Source organism: Schistocerca piceifrons, chromosome 3 (genome assembly GCF_021461385.2).
Source record: "Schistocerca piceifrons isolate TAMUIC-IGC-003096 chromosome 3, iqSchPice1.1, whole genome shotgun sequence".
Classification (NCBI taxonomy): Eukaryota; Metazoa; Arthropoda; class Insecta; order Orthoptera; family Acrididae; genus Schistocerca; species Schistocerca piceifrons.
This window is the reverse complement of record NC_060140.1, coordinates 37,503,648-37,530,408: the sequence shown is the minus strand read 5'-3', so window position 1 is coordinate 37,530,408 and position 26,761 is coordinate 37,503,648. Positions and strand designations below refer to the sequence as shown.

Sequence of the window (26,761 nt, the reverse complement as noted above, 5' to 3'; positions counted from 1 at the left end):
AAGCTGTATAATGGTAAGACAAAGATTAAGGAATCAAGTTTTAAATTGTAAGACATTTCCAGGGGCAGATATGTACCCTGACCACAATTTATTGGTTATGAACTGTAGATTAAAACTGAAGAAACAGCAAAAAAGGTAGGAATTTAAGTAGCTGGGACATGGATAAATTGAAAGAGCCAGAGGTTTTAGAGAGTTTCAAAAAGAGCATTGGGGAGTGGTTGACAAGAACAGGGGGAAGAAATACAGTAGAAGAAGACTGGTTAACTTTGAGAGATGAAATAGTGAAGGCAGCAGAAGTTCAAGTAGGTAAAAAGACAAGGGCTAGTAGAAATCCTTAGGTAATAGAAGAGATATAGAATTTAATTGATGAAAGAAGAAAATATAAAAATGGAGTATGAAGCACGCGAAAAGCAATACAAACGACTCAAAAATATGATCGGTGGGAAGTGCAAAATGGCTAAGCAGTGATGGCTAGAGGACAGGTGTAATGGTGTAGAAGCATATATCACTATGGGTATGATAGATACTGTCCACAAGAAAATTAAAAAGACCTTTGGAGAAAACGAGCTCAGACGTAAAACCAATCCTAACCAAAAATGGGAAAGCAGAAAGGTGGAAGGAGTATGTTGTTGTTGTTTTGTCTTCAGTCCAGAGACTGGTTTGATGCAGCTCTCCCTGCTACTCTATTATGTGCAAGCTTCGTCATCTCCGAATAATTACTGCAATATACTTTCTTCTGAATCTGCTTAGTGTATTCATCTCTTGGTCTCCCTCTACGATTTTTACCCTCTACACTGCCTTCCAATACTAAAATGGTAATCCCTTGATGCCACAGAACATGTCCTACCAACCAATCCCTTCTTCTAGTCACGCTGTGCAAGAATTCCTCTTCTCCCCTATTCTATTCAGTACCTCCTCATTAGTTAAGTGATGTATCCATCACGTGAATTAAAACAAAGTGCAGACTCAGTAGGCATAAATTCTACATATAAATGGACAAGTGGAAAGTTCGAGAAGAAAAGACGTCATAGTATTAGAAGTGTAGCTGAAAATGAATTTCTCATAATTGGCGATTCCATGTTGAAAAATGTCGTAGTGCCAACCTGTGAAGTTGAAGTCCGCCCAGGAATTAGGTCCCATCAGCCCACTAACTATAGCAAAAATATTAGAAATTCAAGATAAAACATTGAAATAGAAGTGAACAAATATTACAAAGCCGTTTTCATTCTGTTGGGACAAATTCCCTCCGAGGATACAGCGAGGAGGATATTATTAACTAATCAAAAAATATAATCCAATCAGCCAGAAAAATTTACCCTGCTTCCAGGCTAGTGATCAGTGGAATCATAAACAGGTGGTTGGTGAGCGACAATTATATCAAATCAACTGCAGAGTTAATGAGTGTTGTGACAAACTAGGTGCAATATTTATAAACTCAAATAAGTTTTTGGGCAAGGAATGTCTAACCAAGGATGGACTGCATCGAAACAGACTAGTTTCGATGACCTCTAGCAAAATGTTTATGGATGTTTGTAAAATCATTAAAACTAAGGGAAACTAATATTTACTGGAGGGGATGTAAAAGAAAAATGCCTGTTAGCTGAAAAGAAATCTGCTAAGGAGTGTCTACTAAAATGTACGCTTAATACCATTAAAACAAGCAAAAGTTCTTATTTGATGCTCTGGAATATAAATGGCCAAAGTTCTAAATCTTCCAGCAGCCTAAGCTACAAACTCGATAAGTTACAAATTTTTCTCTCAGAATGTAAAAAAATAAAAATTATTTGTTTACATGAACACTGGCTTAACTCTAATACAGTAAATATTTTAAATAAAATTGAAAACTTCTATGTTGCAAGCAGATGTTGCAGGGAGGAAACATCTCATGGAGGTTGCTGCATACTCCTTGACTCTTCTATAAGCTATGAAGTGGAAACAGATATTAATTGTTTAAATGAAGATTGCATGTTCGAAAATTGTTGCATAGAGCTTAAAGACCTTAATATGTTGATCATTCCAATTTATAGAATTCTAGTAAAGGCTTTAGTCACGCCATTCCTCTCAAAATTCCAGTGCTTGCTAGATAAACTAAAGAAAGAAGAAGAAAATTGTAATGGCAGCTGATTTTAATATAAACACTGCAAATGACAATAAAACATCAACAACATTTATTGATTCCATTAAAAAGTCTGGTTTTAAACTAAGTTTTTTTTTGGAGATCACCAGAGAAAATATTCACTAAGCAACATGCATCAACCACATTGTAACGAATTACTACTTTGATAAGGTACATAAATTCTGTCTAGACTTAGGACACTCTGCCTTGTTTGTCTTACTACCAAAAACTGATAAAGGTAATATAAGAAAAACATATATCAAAAGAAGTTTCAACAAAACAAACATTAAAATATTCTATGAGAAACTAAGTAAAGTATTCTTGAAGGATTTAATGAAGCTTTCCCGCCAAGATCATATTGAAACAAAACATCAAGTGAGATAAGATGGACCACACCAGGAATAAAAATATCGAGTGTGAGGAAAAGGAAGGTACACAATCAACTGAAGTACAACAAAGATCCTGATTTTGTGAAATATGTTGGAAACTATAAAACAATTTTTTAAAAACTTGTGAAAGCTTCCAAACAAATGGCAAATAACAAATTCATTCTAGGCAGAAAAATAAAACAAGGGTAGTATGGTCTGTAGTTAAGTCTTAATGAGGTGTCCAAAATCATAAACAAGACATTTCAGAAATCAAACTTATGGAAAAATTGGTTGTAGATCCAGCTCAAATATCTGAGTGCTTCAATGAGTACTTCATAAATGTAGCAAAATCTGATTTAGACATAGCAAATTATGAGCAGGAAGTAAATAGTTTTGGGTTAAAAGGCAATACCAGTGAATGTCAAAAAATTCAACACAGTCTCAGCAAAGTTTGTTGAAAATATCATACTCTCCGTGAAAGACAAAAACTCTGCTGGCTGTGGTGGGATACCCACCAAAATAATTTAAAAAGTTTACAACATAATAGCTCATCCTCTCATAATACACAAATCCTTTGAAGGAGGTCACTTCCATGATCTCTTGAAATACGCGGAAGTAAAACCATTGTTTAAAAAAGGTTCAAAAGATGATATGGGAAATTATTGCCCCATCTCTATACTCCCTGTCATATCAAAAGTATTAGAAATAATTGCTGCTTTACAGAAACAAAACTTCATCACACAGAATGATATCATTTCACATAGCCAATTTGGCTTACAACGAGGTAGAAACACAGTAGATGATAAATGAGTTTATCGAAAAAATTACTTCATCACTAGATAGGAAAGTTAAGGCCACAGGAATATTCTGTGATCGTACAAAAGCATTCAACTCTGTAAACCATGCCCTGATGCTTTTCAGACTCAACAGGTATGGAATAAGGGATATTGCTTTGAAATGGTTTGAATCATATCTCTTGGAAATGAAACAAAGGGTAGTAATCACATCAAATGGAGCAGATCACTTCTCTGAGTGGAAAACTGTGTCACAAGGTGTTTCTCAAGGCTCAATCCTTAGACACATTTTATTCCTGTACTATGTAAATGACTTGCCTCTCAATATAATTACTCATTTAACTTTGTTTGCAGATGATACTTCTGCCCTAACTGAGAATGAAAATCCTGACAATATACCACGGAGTGTCATGAATATGTTAAGTAACCTGGAAATATGGTTCAGTCAAAATGGCTTAAGACTAAACATTTCAAAAACCCACAAGATGAATTTTAAAACCAAACATTCAAAAACTGAAGAAATCTGTGTCACTCACAACAATCAAAAAATGGGAGAACTTGACTCAGTCAGGTTCCTGGGAATAAACTTAGAACTTTGAGTTGGAATTGTCATATAGAATATCTAGCAGATAAATTAAACAGCCTTGCATTTGTAATGGAAATTTTAGCCTGTGCCACTGACATGGCCACCAGGAAAATAGCACATTTTAGCTACTTTGAATCGGTTATTCAATATGGCATTATGTTTTGGGGAAACTGGGGAAATGTTACATGTTGCAAAAAAGAATCATTTACAACATACGCTCTGCACAGCCGAGGGCATCATGTTGACCATTATTTTAAGACCTAAAAATATTAACTGTCCCATCTTTATACATGTTTGAGGTGGATCTTCCCTACACAGCAGAGTTGATCTATTAAAAAAAGAAATCATTTTGAACACTCATATGACACAAGACATAAAGAGAACATTATGCTCCCCTCTCAACTCTTAAAACTGCATGCTCAGACTTCTCAGTATTCTAATTGAACAATGCTACTACTCTGTGGAAGATTTCATGAAGGACAAAGTGATACTTTGAGCTGGATCCCTAAAATGGAATAAAAATTTATGATAGTTATAGTAGATGTAAATACTGTACGTTTGACAGATTTAAAGTAAGTAAACGCTCCACATAGTATTATTGCATGTGTGACAAAATTTTAAATAACCAAATTGTAACCTTGACATGTCTCCTGTACATGAGACATATGTTCTGAAATTGTGTACATTATGATATGAATAAAACACATTTCATTTCACATCTTTAGCATTCTTCTGTAACACCACATATCGATCGTCCATGTTTCACTTCCATACCCTCCATACAAACGCTTTCAGAAAAGACAGTCAACTCTATACTCGAAGTTAACAAATTTCTCTTTTTAGGAACACTTTCCTTGCCATTGCCAGTCTACATTTTGTATCATCTCTACTTCCACCATCATCAGTTGTTTTGCTCCCCAAATAGCAAAACTCATCTCCTACTTTAAGTGTTTCATTTCCTAATATAATTCCCTCAGCATCACCCGATTTAATTAGACTACATTCCTTTATCCTCATTTTGCTTTTGGTGATGTTTATCTTATATCCTCCTTTCAAAACACTGTCCATTCCATTCAACTGCTCTTCCAAGTCCTTTGCTGTCTCTGACAGAATTACAATGCCATCAGCAAACAACAAAGTTTTTATTCCTTCCCCATGGATTTTAATTTCTAATCCAGATTTTCCTTTTGTTTATTTTACTGCTAGCTCAATATACAGATTGAATAACGTCTGGGAGAGGCCACAACCCTTTCCTACTCTCTTCCCAACTACTGCTTTCCTTTCATGCCCCTCAACTCTTGTAACTACCATCTGGTTTCTGTACAAATTGTAAACAGCCTTTCGCTGTTTGCGTTTAACCCCCGCCACTTTCAGTATTTGAAAGGGATTATTGCAGTCAACATTGTCAAAAGCTTTCTCTAAGTCTATGCTAGGAATGTAGGTTTGCCTTCCTTAACCTATCTTCTACAGTAAGTAGTAGGGTTAGTGTTTTCACATGTTCCAAGATTTCGACGGAATCCAAACTGATCTTCCCCAGGGTCAGCTTCTACCAGTTTTTCAATTTGTCTGTTCAGAATTCGTGTTAGTATATTGCATCCATGATTTATTAAAATGATAGTTCGGTAATTTTCACACCTGTCAACATCTGCTTTCTTTGGGATTTGAATGCTTATATTCTTTTTGAAGTCTGAGCACATTATGGATGTCTCATACATCTTGCTCACCAGATGGTAGAGTTTTGTCAGGGCTGGTTCTCCCAAGGCTACCAGTAGTTCTAAGGAAATGTTGTCTACTCCAGGGGCCTTGTTTCGGCTCAGGCCTTTCAGTGCACTGTCAAATCCGTCACGTAGTATCATACCTCGCATTTCATCTTCATCTATGTCCCCTTCCATTTCCATAATATTGCCCTCTAGTACACCGGCCATGTATAGACCCTCTATATACTCCCTCCACCTTTCTGCTTTCCCTTCTTTGCTAAGAACTGGTTTTCCATATGCGCTTTTGATATTTATACAAGTGGTTTTATTTTCTCCAAAGGTCTCTTTAATTTTTCGGTAGGGGCTATCTATCTCACTCCAGGTGATATATGCCTCTACATCCTTATATTTATCCTGTAGGCATCACTGCTGAGTCATTTTGCACTTCCTTTTGAGACGTTTGTATATTGAATTTAATTGATGAAAGTAGAAAATATAAAAATTCAGTAAATGTAGCTGGCAAAAAGGAATACAAATGTCTCAGAAATGAGATCAACAGGAATTGCAAAAAGGGTAAGCAGGGATGGCTAGAGGACAAATGTAAGGATGAGAGGCTTATCTCACTAGGGATAAGATAGATACTGCCACCAGGAAAATTAAAGATACATTTGGAGAAAAGAGAACCACTTGCATGAATATCAAGAGCTCAGATGGAAACCCAGTTCTAAGCAAAGAAGGGAAAGCAGAAAGGTGGAAGGAGTATATAGAGGGTCTATACAGGGGCGATGTTCTTGAGGACAATATTATGGAAATGGAACAGAAGGTAGATGAAGATGAAATGGGAGATATGATACTGCGTGAAGAGTTTGACAGAGCACTGAAAGACCTAAGTCTAAACAAGGCCACGGGAGTAAACAGACAAATGGAAAAACTGGAAGAAGCCGACCTCGGGGAAGATCAGTTTGGATTCTGTACAAATGTTGGAACACGTGAGGCAATACTGACCCTGCAACTTATCTTAGAAGAAAGATTAAGGAAAGGCAAACCTACGTTTCTAGCATTTATAGACTTAGAGAAAGCTTTTGACAATGTTGACTGGAATAATCTCTTTCAAATTCTAAAGGTGGCAGGGGTAAAATACAGGGAGCGAAAAGCTATTTACAATTTGTACAGAAAGCAGATGGCAGTTGTAAGAGTCGAGGGACATGAAAGGGAAACAGTGGTTGGGAAGGGAGTGAGACAGGGTTGTAGCCTCTGCCCGATGCTATTCAATCTGTATATTGAGCAAGCAGTAAAGGAAACAAAAGAAAAGTTTGGAGTAGGTATTAAAATCCATGGAGAAGAAATAAAAACTTTGAGGTTTGCCGATGACATTGTAATTCTGTCAGAGACAGCAAAGGACTTGGAAGAGCAGTTGAACGGAATGGACAGTGTCTTGAAAGGAGGATATAAGATGAACATCAATAAAAGCAAAACGAGGATAATGGAATGTAGTCGAATTAAGTCGGGTGATGCTGAGGGAATTAGATTAGGAAATGAGACACTTAAAGAGGCAAAGTAGTTTTGCTATTTGGGGAGCAAAATAACTGATGATGGTCGAAGTAAAGAGGATATAAAATGTAGACTGGCAATGGCAAGGAAAGTGTTTCTGAAGAAGAGAAATATGTTAACATCGAGTATTGATTTAAGTGCCAGGAAGTTGTTTCTGAAAGTATTTGTATGGAGTGTAGCCATGTATGGAAGTGAAACATGGACGATAAATAGTTCGGACAAGAAGAGAATAGAAGCTTTCGAAATGTGGTGCTACATAAAAATGCTGAAGATTAGATGGGTAGATCACATAACTAATGAGGAGGTATTGAATAGAATTGGGGAGAAGAGGAGTTGTGGCAAAACTTGACTAGAGGAAGGGATCGGTTGGTAGGACATGTTCTGAGGCATCAAGGGATCACCAATTTAGTACTGGAGTGCAGCATGGGATGTAAAAATCGTAGAGGGAGACGAAGAGATGAATACACTAAGCAGATTCAGAAGGATGTAGGTTGCAGTAGGTACTGGGAGATGAAGCTTGCACAGGATAGAGTAGCATGGAGAGCTGCATCAAACCAATCTCAGGACTGAAGACCACAACAACAACAACCTCTTCTGTTACCCAAGGATTTCTACCAGGCCTCATCTTTTTGCCTACTTGATCCTCTGCTGCCTTCACTATTTCATCTCTCAAATCTACTCATTCTTCTTCTACTGTGTTTCTTTCCCTCGTTCTTGTCAGTAGTACATATATAACCTTCTTTCATGATTTTCAAACCAAGTTTTAGCTATGGTTAAGTTATGTTCTGTGCAGTATTCTACCAGGTGGCTTCCTCTTTCATTCCTTGTCCCCATTTAATATTCGCCTATTATTTTTCCTTCTCTTCCTTTCCCTACTATTCCAGACCCCATGACTATTAAATTTTCGTCTCTCCTCACTCTCTGAATGATTTCTTTTATCTCATCATACATTTCTTCAATCTCTTCGTCATCTGTGGAGCTTGTTGGCATGTGGTAGGCGTGGGCTACATGTCTATATTGGCTACTATACTGTGCTCACTATGCTGTTTGTAGCAGCTTACCAGCGCTGCTATTTGTTTATTCATTATTAAACCTACTCCTGTATTACCCCTGTTTTATTTTGTATTTACAACCCTGTATTCACCTGACCAGAAGTTATGTTCCTCGTGCCACTGAACTTCACTAATACCCACAACATCTAAATTTATCCCATCCATTTTCCTTTTTAAACTTTCTAACCTACCTGCCCGGTTAAGGTATCTGACATTCCACGCTCCGATCCGTAGAATGCCAGTTTTGTTTCTCCTGATAACGACGTCCTCCTGAGTAGTCCCTGCCGGAGATCCGAATTGGGGACTATTTTACCTCTGGAATATTTTACCCAAGAAAGACCATACAGTAAAGCTGCATAGCTTTGGGAAAAATTATGGTTGTAGTTTCCCCTCACTTTCAACTGTGTGTGGTACCAGCAGAGAAAGACCATTTTGGTTGATGTAATAAGGCTTGATGTTATAAGGCCAGATATCATCCAGTCTGTTGTTCCTGCAACTACTGAAAAGGTGCTGCCCCTCTTCAGGAACCACATGTTTGTCTGGCCTCTCAACAGATACTTCTCCATTGTGATTGCACCAGGCAGGCAAGCATCCCACAATGACAAGGTCTGTGGTTCAAGGGGGTAGGGTTGGGGGAGGAGCATATAGAGGGGCTATATAAGGAAAATGAATCTGAGAGCAATATTACGGAAATGGAAGATGAAGATGAAAAGGAAGATATGATACTGTGTGAAGAATTTGACAGAGCACTGAAAGACCTGAGTCGAAACAAGGCCCTGGTGGCAGCATTAGAACTACTGATAGCCTTGGGACAGCCGTGACAAAACTCTTCCACCGGGTGAGCAAGATGTGTGGTACAGGTGAAATACCTTCAGACTTCAAGAAGAATATAATAATTTCAATCCCAAAGAAAGCAGGAGTTGACAGGTGTGAAAATGGCTGAACTATCAGTTTAATAAGTCATGGTTGCAAATAGTAACACGAATTCCTTACAAATGAACATAAAAATTAGTAGAAGTTGACCCCACGGAAGATCAGTTTGGATTCCGTAGAAATGTTAGAACACACGAGGCAATACTAACCCTATACTTCTCATAGAAGATAGTATAAGCAAAGCCAAGCCTACATTTCTAGTATTTGTAGACTTACAGAAAGGTTTTTCAATGTTGACTGGAATACTCTCTTTCAAATTCTGATGGTGGCGAGGCTAAAATATAGGGAGCAAAGGGCTATTCAGAATTTGTACAGAAACCAGATGGCAGTTGTAAGAGTCGAGGGGCATGAAAGGGAAGCAGCGGTTGGGAAGGGAGTGAGACAGGGTTGTAGCCTCTTCCCAACGTTATTCAATCTGTATATTGAGCAATCAGTCAAGGAAACAAAAGAAAAATTCGGAGTAGGTATTAAAATCCATGGAGAAGAAATAAATACCCTGCAGTTTGCCAATTACACTGTAATTCTGTCAGAGACGGCAAAGGACCTGGATGAGTAGTTGAATGGAATGGACAGTTTTTTGAAAGGAGGATATAAGATGAACATCAACAAAAGCAAAACGAGGATAATGGAATGTAGTCGAATTACGTCAGGTTATGCTGAGGGAATTAGATTAGGAAATAAGACACTTGAAACAGTAGATCGAGTTTTGCTATTTGGGGAGTAAAATAACTGATGACGATCAAAGTAGAGGGGATATAAAATGTAGAGTGGCTATGGCAAGGAAGAAGAGAAATTTTTTAACACCGAGTATAGATTTAAGTGTTAGGAACTCTTTTCTGAAAGTATTTGTATGGAGTGTGGCCATATGTGGAAGTGAAACATGAACAATAAACAGTGTTGACAAGATGAGAATAGAAGCTGTTGAAATTTGGTGCTACAGAAGAGTGCTGTAGATAAGATTGGTAGATCATGTAATCAATTAATAGACTTGGGGAGAAGAGGAATTCTTACACAACTTGACTAGAAAAAGGGATTGGTTGATAGGACACATTCTGAGGCATCAAGATATCACAATTTTAGTATTGGAAGGCAGTGTAGAGGGTAAAAATCGTAGAGGGAGACCAAGAGATGTATACACTAAGCAGATTCAGAAGAATGTATGTTGCAGTAATTATTCAGAGATGACAAAGCTCGCACATAATAGAGTAGCAGGGAGAGCTGCATCAAACCAGTCTCTGGACTGAAGACAAAACAACAACAACAACAACATACTCCTTTCACCTTTCTGCTTTCCCAATTTTGGTTAGGATTGGTTTTCCGTCTGAGCTCGTAAGACTCATACAAATGGTTCTGTTTTCTCCAAAGGTCTTTTTAAATTTCCTGTGGGCAATATCTATCATACCCATAGTGATATATGCTTCTACACCATTACACCTGTCCTCTAGCCATCACTGCTTAGCCATTTTGCACTTCCCACCGATCATATTTTTGAGTCGTTTGTATTGCTTTTCGCGTGCTTCATTTACTCCATTTTTATATTTTCTTCTTTCATCAATTAAATTCTATATCTCTTCTATTACCTAAGGATTTCTACTAGTCCTTGTCTTTTTACCTACTTGAACTTCTGCTGCCTTCACTATTTCATCTCTCAAAGTTACCCAGTCTTCTTCTACTGTATTTCTTCCCCCTGTTCTTGTCAACCACTCCCCAATGCTCTTTTTGAAACTCTCTAAAACCTCTGGCTCTTTCAATTTATCCATGTCCCATCTACTTAAATTCCTACCTTTTTTGCTGTTTCTTCAGTTTTAATCTACAGTTCATAACCAATAAATTGTGGTCAGGGTACATATCTGCCCCTGGAAATGTCTTACAATTTAAAACTTGATTCCTTAATCTTTGTCTTACCATTATACAGCTTGAGTCACTAACTACTGCCACCTAGAATAGCTCCAAAAGTATGATAGGAGCTTGAAAGTTTGGGACAGCGGGGGCCATAATATGATGATGGTGTTTTGTTGCTGGGTACAATCACGTCAGAGACATGAAGGTCAACCTTTTTTTTTAATAGGATGCTATAGTTTGCTGCTTATTTTCTGGTAGCGGCTATCGAGACGAATCCAATGATGTATAACAGTAAGGTCTTTGAAGGTCAACAAAGGCCAAAGGTGGCATGAACGTCCATTTACAGAAGGTGTTCGAAGTGATGACCATTGGTATCAACACAGTGCTGCAATCTTCTTATCACGGATTGAGTGGTATTCGTTATCACATCAGCACTTACGGAAGCACATGCTCTGACAACTCTCTCTCGCGTATCTTCAGGTGTAGCTGGAATGGCTTTATAAACATCAAACCACTCCCTGGACTGAAGACCACAACAACAACATGCCATTATGAAGTATAATCCTAAAAGATGGAACATGAGAAAAGTAAGACACAAAAACACAAAATAGTGCCATAAAGAAGTTGGCAATAAATAAATGGATGCAGTAATAGTGATGACTGCATTGTCAACCAGTAACCAAATGCATTGCTCATATAAACCCGTTTACAGACACTTTTAACAAAGTACACTGATACAGAAAATCTTACACGCACATAACTGAGTAAGAAAATCCATGGGAAAAACAGAAGTAAAACACAGAACCAAGTGCCTAAGAATGTTTCTTACAGTGGTGTAATACAATACTGTATTTGATAGTATGGATATGCTGCAAGTAAATAGGTACAACAGACAAATCCAACATAGAATATAACAATATTAAGAAAAGGATGGTTGTCACTCAGCATATAGTGGAGATGCTGAGTCACAGACAGGCACACCAAAAAGTCAGTCATAAAGTGGGCTTTCGGCCATCAAGATCTTTGTCGAAAATAGACAAAACACACACACACACACACACACACACACACACACTATCACAGTCTGTGGCAACTGAAGCCAGACTTTGAGCAGCTGCGCATGATGGGAGAGGCAACCAGGTGGTGCGGTTAAGGAGGTGGCTGGTGCAGGAAGGGCAAGAGATAGCGAGGTAGTGTTGGGGGATGGTGATGTTTGTGACCAGACTGGAGTAGGCAGTGATGGGAGAATGTATGGGACAGGTCTTTCATCCAGGTCTATTACAGGGATATGAACCACTCACGGCCGTTGCATCTGTGGTGATGAGCAGTCTCTCTCAAAATATACCGTCTCAGTGCTGCTTTCACATACTGTAATTCCCCACCCAACCTTGTACAAGAAGTACATCTGCCTTATCTTTCCAGTACCCACCACCTACCAAAATCCCACCATCCAACCACAGATGAGAATTCCTCTCATGACTCAGTACCACCTGGGACTGGAGCAACTGGATTACATTTTCCACCAGGATTCTGACTATCTCTCGTCATGACTTAAATGAGAAGTTTCTTACTCAGTATCCTTCCCACCCCTTCTCACAGTGGTATTCCACTGCCCACTCACCACCTACGTAACATCCTCGTGCATCCATACACAACCTGTGCTCCCAACCCTTGCCTCATGGCTTATAACAGACCTAGATGACAGACCTGCCCCATACATTCTCCCACCACCACCTAACCCACTCCAGTCACAAACATCACCTGTCCCATCAAACCAGTCATGTGATCTACAAGCTAAGTTGCAATCAACACGACATCCATCATTTCAATGTCTGCTTCACAGCCTATGCCATCTGGATGCTTCCCAGCAATACCATCTTTTCTGAACTGTGCAGGTGGGAACTCTCCCTGCAATATATCCTACATTCCTGTGCCCCTTCTGGCTTCAACCTTCACTTTCCGACAGTCTGTCACTATGCAGCATCCAAGTGTGCACATGAGATACATTGTAAGAGATACGAAATTCTCAGCAAATAGGAAATGCACAATAACTACGGTATGCTGAAGGGCCACTGAAAGCCAGGACTGGGCCGAGGGCAGGATGTACAATTGGGCTCCACATCCAAATACAGCAATCCCATCCTCTTGTTATTTTAAAGAAGGTTTCATAAGATTTAAACATAACACAGTTTGAGGAACACTGGAAATACACAAAAAAATATTCATTGGACTGAAATATAGGATGATCTTAATTTGTTATTTAACACTAAATATACATTCAAACATGCAATTTATACTATGGTACAATACAGTGCCTGAGATACTGCCCGCAAAATTCATAGCACTTGGATGCATGTTGGATGCAGTGTTATTCTTTATTACAGAGACCGTGAACATTCAAGGAAATTACTCAGACTCTGATTTGTTATTGCTTTGTATTGAGGAAGCAGACACCCCTGAAGAAACTGCGTGAAGTTTTCAGACGCAGAGCAGGAAGCTTAAGTACAGGTGTAAGAGGGTAACTGATCTTAATTTTTCTCATGTCATACAGGAAATGCCCATAAACATTACCTATCAATAAAATGCTTTGTTTTCTATATAAAAGTCTGTGTTCATCCCTCAGGGTTTGATGCTTTTGATTCGGTTGTTACTCTTACCACAATCAATGAACTACTGAAGTCATTGCTTTGTTATAAGTCACAGAATGTCTTCTTGAAATTTCTTTACGTAGTTTCAGGTATAAGAATGAATACCATTGTTTCTCTATGGATGTGCAGAAAGACAGACTTTCTTATTACAGATCTGACACTGAAAGTTAAATTTGCTGCCAGCAGTAGGTTTTTTTTTTTTTTTCTGCGCACATCTTCTGCATTCACATTTCTCATTTCCACACACATTTTCAGTCAGAATTAGAATAGATTGCAGTAGTTACAAATTTATGAATATATCTTCAATTTTCACTATATTCAATTGAAATGGCTTCATAGAAAGAAAACAGTTTGTAGCAGACTTGCGTAATGTGCCACTGCTAAGATCATGCTCTAAATTTCACACTGATTTTGCAGTGAAGTCCTTCCAGAACTCTTGTAACAATAAACTATTTCCTTCATCCCTGTAAATCACAATGCACGGAAAGTTCTGATTGATAATGACAAATTACTTAGGAATAAAGAGATGACTCAGCAAAAGACAGAAGTGCTGCGCTGTCAACAGATACACACACACACACACACACACACACACACACACACACACACACACACACATGATGGGATGAGGTGGCTTGGTCATCATTACAACTGATACAGCGGAGAGAAGCAGTTTGGCTATCGCCCTTATGAGCATACCACAAGTAACACATTTAGTCGTGTTTTGACAGGACATGTGAGTGTGGTTGTAACACTGACACTGGTAGCAATATTCAATCAAATGTGAGAAAAAGAGTGCATCAGCCTTTCTCATTATGCAAAGGAATGCAGTGATGCCCTGATCAGAGAGATAATGTTGGATTTCCCCTCAGTCAGACCATCAAGCAGCCAAGTGTGAATAACATCAGGCAAAGAATTCAGCATACGATGGGCCTCAACACCAACAGGATATCTGTGGAGGAGTGAAGCTGTAAGCAGTTGTGGGCCTTGAAAATCACAAGTGTTCTCCAGAAGCAATGTCTCATTACGTAATCAAGTGTAGGATTTCACAGGGCCTGCAATTACAGCATCACAGCTTTCTGAACAGACAGATTGATTTTTGCAAAAGACTGACTTCCTTCGGTATGTGACACTGTGAGGTACCGAGGTCCAGGTGGGAGACTCATTTAATCTTTAGCCTCATTCTGTTTGTGTTTAGCAGACCCAGACTGAGAGGACGATGACTGACTCATTGCACAAAAAAAGAGAGAAAGAGAGAGAGAGAGAGAGAGAGAGAGAGAGAGAGAGAGAGAGAGAGAGAGAGACAGAGAGAAAGGGCACACCAGTGAAGGAACGTATGCTCAAGAGTACGAAAGATGGCTACCAACTCTGCAGCGAAAACACTACAGCCATCCAGCAGGGAGCGCAATTCAATGTCTCATGTGAGTATAAGCATAGCCCACATAACCAGCAACCATCAAGCCATCAGTATAAACTACTTCTGAGCCCTTAGATGTTCCCAGGATGGATAAAAATTGGTAGTGGATGGCCTTGGGAGGAATCAAGTCTTTTGGACCTTGTGATAGGTAAGATGAACCTGTGGCAAAGGGATGCACCACTGAGGCGTGCCTGAGTGGGCGTGGAGGTGGAAGAGGAAACAACTGGAATTCCGAGGGACTAGACCAGATGCAGATTGCGATCATAATACCTGATGTGGGCCGCCATTACAGGAGCTGGATTCTCATGTTTGGAATTAGGAGACAGCAGTTCAGATGCTTGGATCCGCAATGGAGGGACCCCAGCTGTTCAAGGGCTAGTTTGAAAGGCTCCAATCACAAGATGAACCCAGTAGTGTGAGTATCCACAATGCTGAGGGTAATGCCAAACTGTCTGCCAGACTCCCATAACGAAGATGGGATTGTATCAAGGCTTTCTAAAGCTGGAGAAGGGTAGTGCTCCCCAGTTGGTATTACTCAGGGCAGGGAAGTGTACTAAAGTGCAGCCAGCACTTTCGTTTAAGGTGGTGGAGATGGGAAAACCACATCAACTGAGCATTGAAGAGCAGTCCTAAAATGTGGCAAGTGTCCACCACATTGTGTAGTTGGTCACCAAGATAAAGTTCTGGTAGTGGGTGAACAGTACTAAGCTGACTGAAGTGCATGACGTGAGCCTGGAGGAGGGGAGGGGGCTGAAGTTCGAAACCCATGGGTGAGGGAACATGTCTGTGCATTTTGTATGGTGCCTTTCAGTGAATATTCAGTGACACCCACACTAGAGGAGTGATAGTGGGGGCAAAACTCCTCATCATACAAGGAGGGTGATACTGAGGACCCCACAGTTGCTGCTAGACCTTCGATGGCTATTAGAAAGAGAGGGTCACTTGGTACAGAACCCTGCGGGACCCCATTCTCTTGGATACAGGGGTGCTGTGGAAAGTATCAACTCGAATCCTGAAAGTATGGGGCAACACAAAGTTCCGGATAAAAATTCGGAGCAGACCCCAAAGAACGCACTCGTGTCAGGTAGCAACAAAGCTGTTCGGATGACGACTCTAGGTAAGCCACATTATCAGTAATGGAACAGCCTTGGCCAAAACCACACTGGGATGGAGCAAGAAGAACCCAAGACTCATGGAGCCTACACAGCCACCGGCTGACCGTGCATTCAAGCAACTTACAGGGAACATTGGAGAGACTAATTGGATGGTAACTGCCCATCTCTAAAGTGTGTTTATCCATTTTCAGTAATGACGCTTTCTCACGATTCAATGGGAACTTCCCTCACTCCAAGATTTGGTTAAAGAAAGCAAGGATTTGACATCAACAATCCACTGATAGGTGCTTGACCATTTGGTTGTGAATGCGGTCCGGCCCTGGGGCTGTATTAGGGCAGTGGGCTAGAACACTGACGTATTCCCAGTCACTGAATGGACCATTGTACGGCTCCAGGTGGCGTACAATAAAACAATGGGTTTCACTCCACCCATGGCATCTGGGTCTGTGCAGACAGCACCATCAAGGTAACAGTAGGTACACCTGCAGGTGTCTGGTATCTGTAGAGATGCCTGACCTTTGCCCAAACCGACGAGCGGGAGGTATGTGGTCCTATGGTTGAAATGCACTGTTCCCAGCATTCTTGTCATCATTTTATTATGCAGCATACCCAGGAACAGAGCCATTTATAGGCATTGAGGTGCTCCATCAATGAGTGCAACTTATGACGCTGGAGAGCCCTGCAATTTCTGATGATCACCAAGGTACTGTCTCATCATAGACAGGCACAAGGAACAGGTGATATCCGAATCAGCTACTGAAAGAATGGCTGCAGTTGTATTCTGTACTACCCCATCATTATCTCCATGTGGTGGGCAGCTAATAGTGATAGCAGAGGTGAAAACATTCCAGAGCGATTTCATTCAAATCATACAGGTCAAGAGTGAATGTGTTACTATTTCGAAGTTTCCTGAAAAATGTATGTTGAAGTTCCACATGATACCTCCCCAAAACACCAATGTTTGATTTTCTGATGATTTGTTAAAACACTGCAGACATCTATAAATGAGAGTATTTGTAAAAATGTTGTAACGAAAAGAGAAAATTGAAGAACTGTAATGAAGAAACCAAAAGTGAGAGATATCTGAATTTATTTTCAATAAATCAATAAATACTTTGTTCCCAACATTATGAGACATGATTAATTCATATGTTTTTTTCATTTTTTCTTTTTCTTTCTTTTTGGAAAAATAAACTATGAAAATTTGTAACTTTTTGCGAATTTCAAAATTATGTTTTGAAAATATGAATAGCCACAGGATGTTAACTGTCTTGAAAATGATAAAGTGGAAGGACTGCTAATACTCAGCTTTGACATTAATGCATGAAATTCTTAAACTGTCAAAATATTTGTACGATATTGCGAAAAGGAAAGTTGTCATAGACGACAGACAGACACACAACCCCCACCCTGTCCACACACACACACACACACACACACACACACACACACACACACACACACACAGGCGTGCGGAAACGCAACTCTCACACACACATAACTGCAGTCTTGGACAACTGTAGCCACACTGTGAGCAGCAGCACCAGTGCATGATGAGAGTGCATGTGGATGGGGGTAAGGAGGAGGCTGGGGCAGGGAGGTTGGTTGGTTGGTTTAAAAGAGGAGGGGGGGGGGGGGGACCAAACTATGAGGTCATCGGTCCTAATAAAACAATGCCACAAGTGTTAACAATAAAACAGACGAGACAGATAACAGAAAACAAGCAAGGAACACTAAAAGGAAGAAAAGAGGACAAGAAGACAGAGAGATGCTAGAAACAGAAGAGAGTCAAACAAGCAAGCAGACAACAGTGGCTGGCCGACCACGAGAATAAAAAGGAAAAGCCAGCCACTTTGGAACACATTAAAACCTCCACCCTAAAAGAACTAGGGTGGAGGACACAGAGAGACAACAGACATGCCCTAAAACTGAGATCAACTGATAAAACCCACCCTCACGAATAAAATGTAAAACTAAATCAGTCAATGAGGCGCTATCAGATAAAATGAGCGGCAACGAGTCCAGTAACCCAAGATTTCATCGTTGGGCAGTCAAAGTCAGACAGTACACCAGGATATGGGCCACTGTCAACCGGGTGCTGCACTGACACTGAGGCGGGTAACCGTGGGTCACCCAAGCACGGCGAATGCAGAGCCGACAGAGGACAACTGATTCCCTGCGAGAGGCCCGCACGGAAAACTTCGACACATTCGTAGTCTCCGCAATGACACGCAGTTTGTCGTGCGTACTGTTATGCCTTTCCGTCTCCCAAAGCCGAAAAACACTGCAGTGTAAGTCAGAACGCAGGTCACGTTCGGAGATGCCCATCTCCAGAAGCGGTTTCCGTGTAACCTGTTTGGCCAGCCTATCCACAAGTTTGTCGCCTGGGATGCCGACGTGACCACTGAATGACAGGACTGGTCCAGGGCACAGATTGACTCTTGACTCGCGGACAGACGACACCGAAGGATGCCGAGGGTAGCACTGGTCGATAGCTTGTAGGCTGCTCGAGGAGTCAGTACACACGACAAACGATTCCTCGGGACATGAACGGGTGTGCTCAAGAGCTTGAGATATAGCCACCAGCTAAGCAGTGGAAACACTGCAGCTTTTGGGCAAGGAATGCTGTTCAGTATGTCCTCCGTGGACATACACAAAGCCGATGTGAGCATCAGCCACCGAGCCGTCGGTGTAAACCACTTCGTGGCCTCGGTACTTGTCAAGAATCGAAAGGAAGTGGCAGCGAGTGGAGAGCCGTGGGGTTAACTGACTCCTTACAGCGATGTGAAAGGTCCAGGCGAAGCTGTGGCCTAGGTGTACACCGTGGCGGTGTACGTGAATGGACCTCAAGAATAAATGGTAAAGGCAAGGACTCCAAATCAGAAAGAAGGGGTTGCACACGAATTGCAATTGGAAGCCCTGAAATGGGCTGCTGATGCAGGTGATGAACTGCCGTGGGTGGGAAAAGGAGGTGGTGATTCATATATGCAGGAGAACTACGAATGTGTGGTACATAAATGGCCAGCAGTTGGCACACGCCTAAACTGCAATGGAGACACTCCACCTTCCACAAGGACACTGGTCACCAGACTAGTCCTAAAAGCTCCTTTTGCTAGGCGAACGCCACAGTGGTGCACTGGGTTGAGTAAACACAACACCGAGAGCACCGTCGAACCATAAACCAAACTCCCATAGTCAAGGCGGTATCCAACAATGGCTCTGTAGAGCTGCAGCAGCGTAGAGTGATCTGCACCACAGTTGGTGTGGCTCAGGCAGTGGAGAGCATTGAGGTGCTGTCAGCACTTCCGCTTAAACTGACAAAGGCGAGGAAGCCAAGTCAATAGGGCATCAAAAACCAGTCTTAAGGATCGATATGTGTCCACTACAGTGAGTGGATCGTCATTAAGGTAAAGTTCTGCTTTGTATGAACGATATGATGCCGACAAAAGTGCATAACACACAACTTTGTGGCTGAAAACTGGAAACCGTGGGCTAGCCCCCATGACTGCACCTTTTCGATGGCTCTCTGCAGGTGCCGCTCAGCAACACCAGTACTGGTGGAGCAGTATGAAATGCAGAAGTCGTCTGCATACAGAGAAGGTGAGACGGAGTGCCCGACAGCTGCTGCTAGACCATTAATGGCCACTAAAAATACAGAGACACTCAATACAGAGCACTGCAGGACCCCATTCTCCTGGATATGGGGAGGTAACTATGGGAGGAACCAACTTTGACACAGAAAGCATGAAGCTATAGGAAATTATGGATAAAAATCGGGATTGAGCCTCGGAGACTCCACTCATATAATGTGGCAAGGATGTGATGATGCCAGGTCGTGTCATAAGCTTTTCATAAATCAAAAAAATGGCAACCAAGTGTTGGCATCTGGAAAAGGCTGTTTGGATGTCAGATTCTAGGGACACAAGATTATCAGTGGTAGAGCGACCCTGGCGGAAGCCGCCCTGACATGGAGCCAGTAGACCACGTGACTCTAGGACCCAATCCAACCGCCGACACACCATAAGTTCCAGCAGTTTACAAACAACGTTGGTGAGGCTGATGGGCCGATAGATATCCACATTAAGTGGGGTTTTACCGAGTCTGAGCACCAGAATGATGGTGCTCACCCGCCACTGCGATGGAAACATGCCATTGCAGCAGATCCGGTTGAAGATGATGATGAGATGTTGCTTGCAGTCAGATGAGAGATGTTTAATCATCTAACTGTTGATCTGATCTGGTCCAGGAGCTGTGTCAGGGCAGGCACTGAGGAGCTCCCACTCCGTAAATGGGGCGTTATAGGATTCACTTTGGCGTGTAGTAAATGAGACGACTTTCCCTTCCAGCCATCATTTGAGAGAGCGGAAGGTGGGGAGGGGGGGGGGGGGTTATTTCTCAGACGCAGAGGCTCACACATAGTGATCAGAATCACGTTTGGATTAGTAGATAACACGCCATTTATGTTAATCCTGGGAACACCTGATGGGGTCTGGTACCTGAAAAGACGTTTAATCTTTGCCCAGACTTGGGAAGGTGACATATGGCACCCAATGGTCGAGACATCTCTCTCCCAACACTCCTACTTCTGTCATTTGACAAGTTGGTGAACATGAGCACGGAGCTGTTTAAAGTCTTTGAGGTGCTGCGGGAAAGGGTGCTGCTTATGCCACTGTAGAGCTCTCCAATGCCCCTTAATTGTTTCAGCAACTTCTGGTGACCACCAAGGGACTGTCTTTCGCCGGGGCACCCTAAAGAGCGAGGGATCATGTTTTCTGCTGCAGGAACGATTGGTGTCAGGGAGGGTGAGGGATAGTAGGGTAGGGTTGAGGACAGTGCAGTGCTGCTGGGGAGCGTGCTCGGTCGAGGTGGAGAGACGTTAGGGCAACTATGTGCAGTCAGGAGGTTAGATAGAGAGCAGAGGTGAGGCGGGGAGAGGGGGGGGGGGGTAGTGGAAAAGGAGAGAGGTAAAAAGACTGGGTGCATTGGTGGAATAGAGGGCTGTTTAGTGCTGGAATTGAAACAGGGAAGGTGCTACATGGGCGTGGAGAATGATTAATGATGGTTAAGGCCAAGATGGTTATGGAAACACAGGATATATTGCAGGGTGAGCTCCGACCTACACATTCTGAAAAGCTGGTGGGAAGTATCCATATGGCACAGACACTGAAACATTCATTGAAATGAAGAAAGTGATGTTGAGTGGCGTGCTCAGTATCGAGGTGGTCCAGTTGTTTCTTGGCAACAGTTTGTTAGCGGCCACTCATGCAGACAGAAAGCTTGTTGGTTGTCATGCCCACATAGAATGCAGCATGGTCATTGCAGCTCAGCTTGTAGACCACATGACTCATTTCATCGGTAGCCCTGCCTTTGACGAGTTATGTGATGTTTGTGACCTGACTAGAATAGGTAGTGATGGGAAGATATATGGGAAAGGTATTGCATCTAGCTCTATTACAGGGGTAATGTGCCAAGAGGTAAGGAGTTGGTGAGTTGGGATTGGGGCTGTGTAGGGATGGAAAAGTATATTGTGTAGGTTCGACAGACAGCAGAATACCACTGTGGGAGGGGTGGGAAAGATAGTGGTCACGACATTTCTCATTTTGGGGCATGACGAGGGGTAGTAAAAACCCTGACGGAGAATGTAATTATCCATCTTTGTGTAATACTGAGAGGTGGCATAACCCTCGATCCAGATCACAAAGATGTCTTCAATGAATCTGAACCAGATGAGTGGTTTAGGATTCTGGGTGTTTAGGAAGGATTCCATTTAGAATTAAGAGTTTCATATTTATTACCAATGTTCATATGGCGTGTATAAATCAGTAGCATCTCTTATAGCATCTACAGCTTCACGCTGGAGATTAACTTTTGTTGCAAGATGTTTACAGAGACCTCCTACCCCATCATATGCACTGTTTCCATGACCTATTGCTGAAAATATACATTTTTGTCTTAATTCCTGTACTCAGGGTGTATACGTGGCCGAGGAAAAAAAAATTCCCTGATTTACCGGTTAAAAATACACTTTCTCCCAGATGAAAATACATTTTTTCCGTGTTAAGTAACAGTATACTTTTCCTCGGAACTGTTAAACTTATCAGTCTTTTCAATGGTAGTGGTTTTATACACCGGTGTAGAATTTCCCAGCACTTTAAAAAACGAAACTCAGGGGAAACAACACGTTTTGGAAAGATGTCTGATGTGCAGTAACATGTACACTGCATATTTTCGTATTAAGAAAGTATAAATTCGAATTCCACCAAACACCAGATGTTACTTTCCGAAACACTGAAATCAAGATTGCGATGCGCTTTTGTAAGCCAGTCGTAGCTCATGTCAAGCGATCTCGCCAGCTGATGACAGTGGATATTCAGAGGATAGGACATGTGATGTAGTCAGCCAATAGCAACATCACTGTTAATAAGCGCGAACACACAAATAGGAAAAGGTAATGGTTTAAATTAATATACATAATATTGCTACAAGAAAAGCAAAGCTTTCACATATAATATTGGTCTCTAAGGTTAATAAGCTGCAAGAGAAGCTATGCTGTCACACAAAGTTGATCTTTTTTGCGCGAGTTACACTTGAAGATAGATCACACAAATGCGCCAGTAAAATTTTTAACAATGACATAAATGTCTGATCTTTTGGGCTCGAAAATATTCTAAATGGTCATCCTCAAAGATCTGATTTTTGAATAAGAGTCAAACGCTCTGTGAATTTAGAAATTCATCGGACATTCGAGCACAGAGTTCATCTTGCGAAATAGGAAATTTACTTTGAAAGTAACGCTTTTCATACAACTATTCAGAATATTTTCCCGCGACCTGTTAGAAATAGGTTCGCCTCAGCAGTTGCCAGAGAGCACCAGATAACAGGCGTCGCTGCGCTTGCGCAGCTACGATGACACAGGAAGTCCGTACATTCGTATGTATAAAACATTAAAAGCTCTTACATTATGTCATAAAAGAAACAAAACATGGGAATTTTGTGAGCCATAATAAATTCGGCTTAAAGTGCACGTTCGTATGTCCAGATTCAGATGTAAATTTTCTTGGAGTATCAGTACTGTATTATCTCATGTTAGGTTCTTTATCATGGCATAACGCCATACATGCTAGAAGATGAAAACATGAACTTGAAATGCAGCGAACAGTTGAAACTAGCCAATAGTGCTGAATTAAACGCTTCGTTTCAAATAAATTGGCTGCAACAAACCGACAAAAATAACTGCACTGTTCTGCAACGCTTGACTGTCAGAAAGGTGGAAACAAAATAGAATCTGAAACTAATAACATATTTTACCCTTCCGTAATTATGTGAATGTATTTTAATTCACTTGACAGTTCCCGGCCAACAAAAATCCGTTTTGTTTTCATTTGGTGTGAGAGCAATAAACGAAGAGGAAACTGCAAAATCACTTAACGTAAACACTGGTCACTTGGAGACTACCACCTCCCCACTACAACTCAGATTACTCTGTGCATCAGCGGATCTACACTATTTCTGAACCGGGGCAATATTAGATAGTGGCACTCCCCTCCCTCGAGTGTTTGAGGTAGCATGCCAAAAATTTAAAAAATCGACTTTTCAAAGATATCTTCATTTTTTAGTAATCATCATTCTGACAAGCCTGTTACATAAATCGTATATGTTCGAGGGAATGTAATACATGTTATTTGGTCTCAAGTGTGCCGAAGTGCAGTGCCACGCCTCTTCACATAGCATTCTTCCATCACACGTCTCTGTATTTCGCTCTGTGGAATTCAAACGTGCAATATTTTGTTCTGTGGTGCCTCTCCTGCTCCCAGTCAGTCGGTTTGACATCCTCTTTTAAAGAATCTTGCAATTACTACTGAATGGGATTATTTGTAACCAGCAGAACAAGAGCTCTTCAGAAAATTTGCAGTCTTTACTGCCTGTTAGGTAAGAACTGTTTTGTGTGACATAAAATTAAAAATAGGATACATAAAACGAATAAAAACAAAAGACAAGCAAGACAGGACACATTTCTTCAATCCTAGTTTTTTTTTCTCTCTAATCTTGACACAGCTTTATATGGCATACTTTCCCTTCTGGGAAAGAATCTATTACCTCATCAAAGTCCATCAACATTTTGCTACATGAAAAAATGAAATGTCATTGTCTAATACTAGAAACTTTGTTAATACAAATAGTACCCAAGACTGGTGTGGTTTCTTGATCTGATTACGTGTACTTTATCACTATCTGCTAGATAAAACAAAATAGGCCTGGCTAATATTGCACCAATTGTTACACACACCAAATAAACAAGACTGTTCTGGCGTAAATGGTCATTTTTATAACACAACAGAATATAATTCATGGAGTACCAATATCAAATGCCTATTAGGCCCACTACAAGCAAAAAGGTTTATGTTAGGAAACAGTTTCACATTTCATTCATACTCTCTAGCTTCTGAAGCACGAGATTGAAAAGTAGTAGTACGAAGTTTTTATATACATTTTGAATTGTCATATTCTTCCGTATTTTCTGTGAGTCCCCTTCCCTTCTCCTTCCTCATTCTAACGGACAACCTTGTCATCACTAACTCTGTAACTATTCCTGCCACTGTCAAAACTTATTCTCTGGTTAACTTCACTAACCCTGTCACAGTCACCGTTTTAGTTATCTCACATTTATTCTCCAGTTAGGCGTTATTATGTGCTCGTACAACATGTTTACCACGTGACTCCCAGAATAGAACTTTAGCGGCTGCTGTCTGGGGACTGTATAACTGGCCCTTAGTAGTGTAGCAGTCTAGCCCAAAATTTTCTGTCAAAATTTCATTTCCTTGGATACTTGGAGAAGACAATACATAATCTTTATTGCCTGTTATTCCTGTTAGTCATTTATTTCCACTCTGGTAGTCTGAATCTATGGAATTTGCCAGTGATTATAATAATGCTGATCATTTGCAAACCCACTCAACCACATAAACAGTGATGGCCATTTAACTGTTCGGCTGTATTCGCTCAGCTCGTATAGCCCTGTCCTCTTTTGTCTGGAGGTAAGTTTATTTCTAGATGCGACGGGGATTCCCGTGGCAGGGACATCACGTACACTATGCACGCATTCAGAAATCAAGTTACGATTCATTCAGAAATCAACTTAGAATTTGATCAAAAATGTTAAAAAACCAACAGAGATGCGTTAAAAATCATACAAGTAATCGATAGACCAACTGGCGCTGGATGCTAGGCGTTTTGTGAAACAAGGTCTTTTTCCACAATAATATGAATTTGCCCCTTCCCTCCCCCCTTGAAACTGCCACCCGGAGTAGATACCCCGTTTGCCCTCGCCCCATACCCCTAGTTCCGGGCCTTTAGCACATACGTGAATCTGGCAGCTTAGGCGCACCAGTAAAATTTGTCCGGATAGCATCTGGCTGCTTGCTGCTATTTCTTATACAGCTAACTGTCACACTTCTGTAACCAGAAGCGAGAGAAGGTACTTCTCATACACGACTCAACTGCAAATGCGCATAAGCTCTCTCGCAACTGCTCAAACAAATCTAAGGTAAACAGTTGTGACGTCACACTCAACAGAGGCAATTTGTTGTTATTAAACATTGCATAGTCTTCCTAAAGCCTTTGACACATCTTGCTGTTGGCAGACACTTGTATGAGGACTGTGTTTTATTGTTGTATATAGTGCATTTCTTTTGCAACTTAAGTTTTATATTCGCTTTTTTCTCTCGTTTGTGTTTTATTGCTGCAGTATTATTCTGCAGTAGCGAGATGCAGTAATATTCTTCGTTAGAGTATTGTTTCTTACTAATCTAAGTTACAAAAATTTAACTGAAAACTAAAACAGTAAAAACTTCCCAGAGTTCTAAAAAATTCCCAAGTTTTTCCCGGTTTTCTCCCGGATGAAAAAATTCCCGGGTTTTTCCCGGATCACCCAGTTGTCCCAGGTCGTATACACCCTGTGTACTGCAGTGTTGACCGAGCTCATAAAGCTGAAAGTGGTTTTTATAACGAGATGCTGCACCATCAGTGACATATATATCTTTAGAAAGTGCCTCCAAATGCTATGTCATCAACTACCATGCTGACAGCGTAACACGCATTAGCATTGTCATGAATGAGATCATCACTGACATCAGCAAAACAGTGTGATGTTCCAAGAAAGTGAGCAACACATGTGAATATTGATACCTGTGATGCGTGCCAGTCATAACTTTGAATTCTGTTCTGCAAAGCAATAGACCAGTTCTCAGCAAAGTCAAAATGAAGAACTAATGTGTCAGTATTATGGGATGCAGCAGATTTTACTTCTGCTATGGCCTGTCTCTGAATCCTCCAGACATGATGGTAAGCTATTCCTTTCATGACCCAATGCCTAACCCCTGCAGCAAACTTCTCCGAGTCTACTGTCTTCTTCACCAACTCTCGTCCCTCCCACAATGCATAGTTTATGTCATCGTCAGTATCCTTAAGGTGTAATGCTTCAACAGTCATCACTTCAGCAAAGACACCTGCACACTCTTGCAATCAACATTTATCTTGCAGCTCTTTACATGTGAACAAAAGCATCAGGTCCATCTCTGAGCGCACTTCTTTCCTGTAATACTGCTTATGGCGAAACAAACAAGTCTCCTTGTATTCTGAAAAT

The 26,761-nt window shown here is 41.0% G+C and overlaps 1 protein-coding gene across 2 annotated transcripts in view; it reads right to left on the bottom strand.

The window, feature by feature from the left end:
* LOC124788228 (activated Cdc42 kinase Ack) overlaps positions 1-26,761 on the bottom strand; it is a 499,253-nt gene that overhangs the window by 239,035 nt on the left and 233,457 nt on the right. The window lies entirely within an intron of this gene.